Raw genomic sequence first — 8,219 nt, forward strand, 5'->3', positions numbered from 1 at the left:
GGGTATGCTTCACAAACTTGAAATTTATCTCTATGTTACTTGTTTCTCATATCTCACTATTATACTTCTGTCGAGTAGGTTTCTTTTTGGATGCTGCTGCCGAAGATCAACGGGTTGACGTGAGATCAAACTTACTTGTCAAGCTTGCTCTGGACCATTGCTCCAACTTTTGGGCTACACCTGATCGTACCCAACGAATCGTCAGGTTTCAAGACCGCGCAGGCCAAGTTCGGCAGTATTTTGAGTTCTGCACCAAGACATTGGCCATGGTTTATATTGCCATGTTTCCTCGAAACATTTAGCCTAAAACACTTCCTGAACTGATGAGCAAATTCAAAAACCCTCATCAAATACATGGGTTTGTGAAATCCCAATTAGTAGCTGGTGCCTGATTCGCCATGATCATGCTGCAGATTTGTCACTCGAAGTTGGAAATGACAAAGGTTGTTGAAACTTGTCATGCTAAGTTGAAGAAACGACGGAGGTATGTCGACAAAATCAATGAAAGGGTTACAAAAGTAGCCGAGGAGATGATAGATGATCTCCTTCGGATGGATGCTGACTTCTTCATGGATGGTCATTATGCTGATTTCATGGATGCATCCGCCGACGATGACAGAGTGAACATAGATGACCTGATAGGTCATGACTAAAGATCTGCCTCTTTGCTTGACCAAGGGACCCTGTAATTATAAGCACTGTGTATATTGTAAAACATCTTGTATGTTTTTTCTTTCCCCTAGCCCCCGAGTGTTTTGGTGGCTAGTGTTTTTATTTTTATTGGTTTGCGAGGTGTTATAAACCAAGGCAAATGACTTGTGAATTTGTATATTGTACGAATTTCTGTATGTAACGAACTTTTTTGGGTGGTAAGCCCGCGAGCCTGTCGAAGAAAAAGATATATATCACCAATATTTTTACTATATTACAGCACCGTGAGCCCGCCTCATTAAAAACCTTCCAGCCCCACTCGTGTCCTGAAAGGAAAAGAGTGCGTCTGGAAACTCGCGGGCGTTTCAGTACATTGTATGTTTACATATATATTTTGGCTTAAGCATAAAAACGCCTAAGTTGCGCCACGTTCCGGGGATTTGGCTCTGCAATCCCTGTCTTCTTGTCCTTTATCCTGTATGCTCCTTGTAACATCCCTGTTTTGCTAAACCCTAATTAGGAGTTGTTTGTGCATCATGAGCATCATATAAAATGCATTAGGAAAAAATTGCGTTTTCAAAATGAAGTGGAAACCCTAAATTCCAAAGTTCTACCTCTATTTGAAATGTTTCAAACATTCAAGATCTTGTTATGTGGTATTTATGAATTATTCAAAGAATGCCACATAATATTTGTACAAAGTTTGGAGGGTCTCTGGGTTTTCAAAATAGTCCAAAACAACAAATATAAATGGTTTAAGCCCAGTTTTTATTTGTTTCAAGAAAATAGAAGAAGGCAGGAGGGTTATGGGCAAATTTGCCCTTGTCTTCTACCTACAGCCAGTCAGGCTGCTGCTTGTCGCAGCGCCGGGCGTCGATCGGCCGCTGCGATGCGCGCCGCCGCTCGCTGCCCTGGGCGAGGATAAGGACCCCGCCGGCGCCCTCACCCTCGTCCCTATCTCTTTCCCCGCTCCCAGACCCTCTCCTCCTCTTCTCTGTGAGCACGGGCGTCCAAACCCTAGCTTCGGCCGCCATCCATCGCCGCCGTTCCGGCCACCCCCGAGCCCGGCCGACGTGCCCCCGAGCTCCGCCTCCCCCTCCTGCTCCTCCCCGTCGAAGGAATCGACGCAGGGAGCCGCCAATCGCCGCCGCTGTCTGCTTCTTCACCGCAGCCGGCGAGGACGCCGACGGCCGCCGCGGCGCCTCCCGGCCTCACCGAGCCCTCCGTCGCGCTCTTGGTGAGCCTCCGGTGCTCAGGCGCCCCTCCGTTCGCCCCTTCTCGCTCTGTAGTGTGCCCGCGACGGGCGGCTCCGTCCGCCGCCGTTCGGCCTCGCCGCCAGCGCTGCTCTGGCAACCTCCAGTGGGCGGCGCCACCACCAGGTGGTCGTCCGCGTCCGCGCGCATCTAACGCGATAAGCGGCGTGTCCAGGCGAGCCCTGGAACGCCCGCTCCGCTTGCCACCGGCGCCAGGACTGCCGTGGTGAACCACCAGCGGTTGACCCGGTGGGACCCGGCTGTCAGCCTTTTTCTTTTTATTTTGTTTTATTTTTTCTGTAAATGCAAAATCCCTGACAGGTGGGACCCCCTCTGTCAGATATTTAACATTTTCCAGGAATTCCAGAATTTGAATAAAACCTGTAAAATCCATATCTTATTCATTTTAATTCATAAAAATGTGTATAATATATCAAAATCTTTAGAAAAATGATATCTACACTTTAGTATCAAAAGCATGCATTGTTAAACAACTTTGAACCCTGTCCTTAATAGAAGAACAAATGAACCCTCTTCTTTAATATGCGGGGTTTATGGAATTGCAAAGTATTATGCATTCCAACCCTATTTAAATTGATGAGCATGTTATAGGATCACTTTCATTGCTATTAACATGTCATGTCATCATATTTGAATGTGCATTGCATTATGCCATGTATTGAATGCTATTTCTCTATTTCTAGTGTTTGCTTCTTCGCGATCGATAGAACACGTGCCGAGACGATGAAGATCAACAGCACCGAAGGTCAATACTTGTACATCGACAAAGGCAAGCCCTAGCCTGGTTCATATATGATTTCGAAATGCTTTTACTCTAGTTCCTTCATATTGCATGCGATTCAACTGTCTTTTATCGATAGATAGAGTTACCATATCTTTTGCATGTCCTACCTTTGTAGCCTCAAATCCCTGATCCACTGCTCCTAGCATAACTAGGTTTGGCATGTGTGCGTTGCTAGAGCCTTTATCTCTTTATGCTTAGCCATGCTTAGTATGTTACGCTACTACTCCGGTCTTCGGACTGGAGTCTTACAATAAAATGAATCTAGCATGACAGGTTGACGTGGTAAGTGTAGAGATGTTGTTAAACATGATTAAAGGCTCAGACGAGAAGCCACATTGGGATGAGGTGGGTTGTTTTGTTTCTGTCGATCCTAGGAACCGACTTCTCGTCTCTTGAACCAAAACTGAGCGTACAACCACACGAGGCCCTATTATGGTACCCTCTCGACTCACTAACTTGCCTAGTAGATTCCATGAGTCACATAGTTTGCGCGTTACCTAGACATATGCATTGCATTTTGCTTGGGGGAAAAGGTACATAACAGGTAGGTATGCACCGCCGACGGGGAGTCAGGGGCACCAAACCAAGCGTCGAAGTCCTGGATCGCTTATCGCCAGAGCGTTAGAGAAACCCAAGGAAAACGGGCACCTGTGGAAATGGGTATTTTTAGTGCTAGGCATGCTAGGTTTGCTTTCCAGTCACGTACCGGTGGTCGGCAATTATGATGCGGCGTACCACTGGATAGCCAGATCAGCGCCTGTAGCTCAGTGGATAGAGCGTCCGTTTCCTAAGCGGAAGGCCGTAGGTTCGACCCCTACCTGGCGCGCATTTATTCTTTTTTACGCATCCCTTTTCAATGTTATAATTACTGTTGTTAATCTTTTTAACGCCGAAGCCGTCCCCGAAGGCGAGCGTGGTCATCGCCGTCCCCGAAGGCGCATTGGTAACCACCCTACTACTTCCTCCTCGTTGCTCCCACCTCCTACTCATGCCACGTATGTTCCGCCCCTGACTTGCTCGACGGACTGCCTGTGTGCAGCGCGCGGTTGGGGCTGGCGTGGAAGCACGGCATCATCAGAGGGGAGGGCGGCTTCGGGTCCACCGGCGTCTGAGATTATCAGTCAGTCAGGGTAGATGAATATAGGTTTTCTGGTGCTTGTTAGTTAGGGTAGAAGCTTTTTTTTTTGCGAATCAGTTAGGGTAGAAGCTGGATATGTAAGCTAGTTTTGCATATGGATGTGCTAGGCTGATGGTTATGGTAAAATGAAGGAACCAATCGTCATGTGTTGTTCCGAGTTCCCATTATCCACATCGCATCTCTGAATATTTCAGCCTAAGGTTCCGACAGTCTGTCTGTCTGTCTCGAAGGCAGCATTTCCTTCAGGTTTCCAGCCTTGTGGAAGCTTCTGGAGTTCAGCTGATTCAGCTACAGCTAGGGACACACCAGCAGTATCAAGGTGTGCCGCTTCACTCCCATCTTTTCTTCACATCCTTGCAGTTCAATGACATCAGAAACAAAGAAACCAAGATCGAAAGTATGATCATAGGGTAGGATGGTCTAATTTAGAGCTCTGTTTGTGCTGACATTACAGTACAAACTGCATACGTTTGGTGTGGTCTCGTATCTGGAAAGTTCTACTGGACTTATTTGTGTCTGTGGGGTTGTCTGTAAACCTCTTCATGTTGCAATATTTTGCTATGGATCCTTCGAGGCTAGCTATGGAATTTCTTCAAGGAGAGGTAGTGGCCAACTATGATTTCCTGGATGAATTCCTGCAACCTGTTTACTTCTGGTTGGTAGCTAGGTTACCTTTTCTTTTGTAGACTGCTGGATAAGTCTGTAAACATATCAATTTGTAATATAGATCTTGTTTCATTTTCTCCTTTTCAGGTCTAGCTAAACATATCAATTTACCTTTTCTTCCATGTGGCAGTTAATGGATAAGTCTCGACTCATTTTTCTCTTTTTCAGGTCTAGCTAGATTGAGAACTGACACACGGCCAACTATCAGAAAAGGCACTCTTTGGCATTTTGAAGGATCATGGGTAACTATTCTCACAGTCCTTCTGGACCAATATATTTCAAACTGTTATTTATCCTCTATTTAGCAGTGAAATCTTTGCACCCAATGGACAGAGTAACCTGCTGATGTTGAGTATTTCGGCTCCCACATAAATTCTTACGGATAATTAAACTATCTTTAATGATCAAGGTGCTTGCTTTGTTTGTCCTGCGAAATATCATATTAACTAAAGATAATCTTCTACGAAATGGTAAGATGCATTGCCAAATTTGTGGTCAGGATGAAACTATTTATTCATTTGTTTCTGCCACTGTTCACTTGCGAGGTTTGTGGAGGATATAATCCAGCGTGATCTTTTTTCCTCACAGATATTCCTGATACATTTTATGTGCTATTTGGTGCTTGATTGCTTAAATTTAAAGTTTCTAGTTACTGTCGGCATTGCAGCAATCATTCTTGAACAATCTGGCAGTATTTCATGAAATCAAGCTTGCTCTGAACAAAAGAGAATTTCTGACCCTTTCTTATGACGAGTCGTGCCTAAACCTCTGATTCCTCATGTAGACAAAGTAAGAAAATGGATTTTTCAGAAGAAACTAAGGGACGGTGAATCATTCATGAACTACAAGGGGCAATGTGAGGTTGACTGGAGGTCCTTTTGCAACCTGAATACTTTTGTTTGTTACTCGTAGTCTTATTAGGTTCACTTTTGATAGTGGTATGTTTCATCCCAAACTGATGTGAATAGTGGCATGTCATCTCAAGTGCTCGCTGGAGTGCCTGGATGTGTTGCTCGCTCAAGGTTAGCTTTTGCTAGCAATCAACGCATGTTTTATCATGTTGAAGACGTCGTGTTTGGTTCCTGAGGTGTCACCTTTTTTTTGACAACTCAAAATCTCTTTATTCAATATCAAATAGTGCTACATCAGACACTAACAAAGGAATTAAACTCGGTGGTGGATCATCCAACCAAACCAAATGGTTTGACAATTTTTCTAAACAAGCTAATTCATGTGCTACTGTATTTAGCTCCCATGGTTCATGGATGAACTCAATCTTCAAAAACTGCTGATGTTCCAGGTAAAGTTGTAGCAATATTAGTAAGATGTAGTAATTCTGTGTTCCAGGTAAAGTTGTCTAAAAAAAGAATGAACATTCTGACTTCTGATGTTCTGCTCAAACAGTCCACAAGTAATTAGCATCTAGGTGCCCACTAAAGGTAATTAGAATTTAGCACCAAAGGAAGCGATATTATTTTATCCAAAGTGTTTCGCCATGAACAAACACATATCCTGCAGTAAAGGAAATGGTCTACTGGGTCTCAGACAATAAGATACGATTCCAATTCCCCCACTGCAAACAGTTGCCATAAGTTTAAGCTTCAGGATAATACTTGATCATCGTAGTACTACGATCACTATGCAAAGTTAACAGGCCACAGTACTGTCATAACCTCTTGAGCAAATCAAAGATCCAAATTTGAACATAGAATTCCAAAGACAATATACAAACTGAAAGACTGAAACCCGGATGAACAGCAGGGATGCAGGTAGCTTGCGTAGAAAAGAGATTGGATGAACATTCCCCCACCAGGTTGCATATATATAACTGAAGAGGCGTGGTCAAGTATCGGCTGAGATGTATCGACTTCTGAATATAGATTTTACACAGACCTGTCTAGTCTGTTAGTTATTGAAAGGAGGGTGGAAAGACCCATGCATAAACAAAACACTAGACACGAATAACCTAATGCCAAAATAGTCACCAACACCTATACACACTCAAAAGTTCTGTGGTCTCGACGTAGGCGAAGGTCTGGTGGCTGCTGTAGTTTGTTTTGAATTCGGCAACCCACGCGCTGTGTCTTGTTTCCTCCGTCGCTCGGCTTGTGTTTGTGTAGTACTAAACCTCTCCCTGGCTGCCATTGCATCGTCAAGACGTGGTCGCCGTGGTAAGTAAAGTTTGGATGTGTGAGCTGATGCTTGTTCATCTGCACGCTGTACCAGCGGCTCCATGTACATTGCTCCATGACCCACACCTCCGTCTTCTCATCCTGGCTGAAGGCGATGCCCAGCCTCCCGCGCACCTCTGTAAGGCGCCAGCAGCCTGGTCTGGACAACTCGTCGGGGAGAGGCCTGATGTATGTGATGTGCTCGTTGCCGAGGTCGAAGGAGACGACCTTTGCAGCAGGTTCCTTCACAGCCCAGTACGCTGCACCGTTGACGCTCACGATGCCCGTGTTAACGTCGTAGGTCTCTTTTGGACTGCCTGTGGCGACAGTTCTCCAAGCCGCCTCCCCGAGGGTAAAGACCGAGACCCTGTCGGACAAGTAGGGAACGTGCACGACCTTTGTACCGACCCGTCGCGGGATGGTATCCGAAGCCCTACATCAGGTACGAACACCCGGAGTATTTGGCATGCCGCATCGGTGGTATGGCCAGCGCCTCGCCGGTGACCGGATTGGCCAGGGTGATGCTTCCACCGGGCTTTTGCCGGTGTCTGAATCGGTTGTCGCACATGCAGACGAGGCCGTTGCAGCCTTGCAGGTGACAACTAGGTGCATGCCCTTGAAGGCGTCGCCGGCCCACAGGTCTCTGCTCCCGGTAGGGCTACCGTCCGACGATGATGATGGCAGGCGTGGTCCTCGATGAGGCGTACAGATTCTTTGGTGGCGACGAGCGTCCTAGGGCGGATCTTGGTGGTGGTGCGCGTGTCGACGGTGTCGCGCCAGAACCGGCAGACGAGGCGGGATAGCCGGCGGGCGCACGAGGATAGCCGCAGCAGGACCTCGACGTGGATGTCACTAGTAGGAAAGGCTCATTAGTGGCGCACCTAAAACCACATTCTGTGGCGCATGAGCGGTGCGCCACAAAAATAAACTTTTTGTGGCGCACCAGCCCATGCGACACAAAATAAGGAGTTTTGTGACGCAGTAGGGACAGTGCGCCACAGAAATAAGAGGTTCTGTGACGTATGTGGACCATGTGCGCCACAGAAATAAGTGCGCCACTGAATAATGTACAGGTATACTCGATTTTGTACTGCCTGATGTATTATACAGGTTTTATACACAGTATACAGCTTATATACAGATATAATATAGACATATATAATATGGACATATATAATATAGCAACATTATACATCATCATCACATTACTTAGAGCCCGATCGAGTTATACATATAGCTTCATACAACTCATAATCCATGCAAATTAAGTTCATCATTTCGAGATAGAAATAAAGTGACACCGGCCGTCGCCTACACTAGGATGAAATAGAGTACCGCCGCGACGATGGTGAGCAAGAGCGAGAGCACAACGAAGATCTTCATCTTCATCTTGCTCTTGTTCGACTGGTGCTTCCTCCACTTGGCAACCGCCTCGTATCTAGTCAAGTATCCTTTGTAGTTGTTGCCGCTGAACTTGTGCACCTGTTTCTTGCAGTCCTCCCACTCCTCGTACACTCCTGAAACCCGCCCCTCGA

General features: G+C 46.1%; 1 non-coding gene across 1 annotated transcript; it reads left to right on the forward strand.

Annotated features, from left to right (window-relative positions):
- The first annotated feature begins 3,462 nt into the window (after nucleotides 1-3,462).
- Nucleotides 3,463-3,535, forward strand: TRNAR-CCU. Its single transcript has one exon. It is a non-coding gene; the product is annotated as a tRNA-Arg (tRNA).
- Nucleotides 3,536-8,219: the final 4,684 nt, after the last annotated feature.

The sequence above is a fragment of the Lolium rigidum genome, chromosome 5 (assembly GCF_022539505.1).
Source record: "Lolium rigidum isolate FL_2022 chromosome 5, APGP_CSIRO_Lrig_0.1, whole genome shotgun sequence".
Classification (NCBI taxonomy): Eukaryota; Viridiplantae; Streptophyta; class Magnoliopsida; order Poales; family Poaceae; genus Lolium; species Lolium rigidum.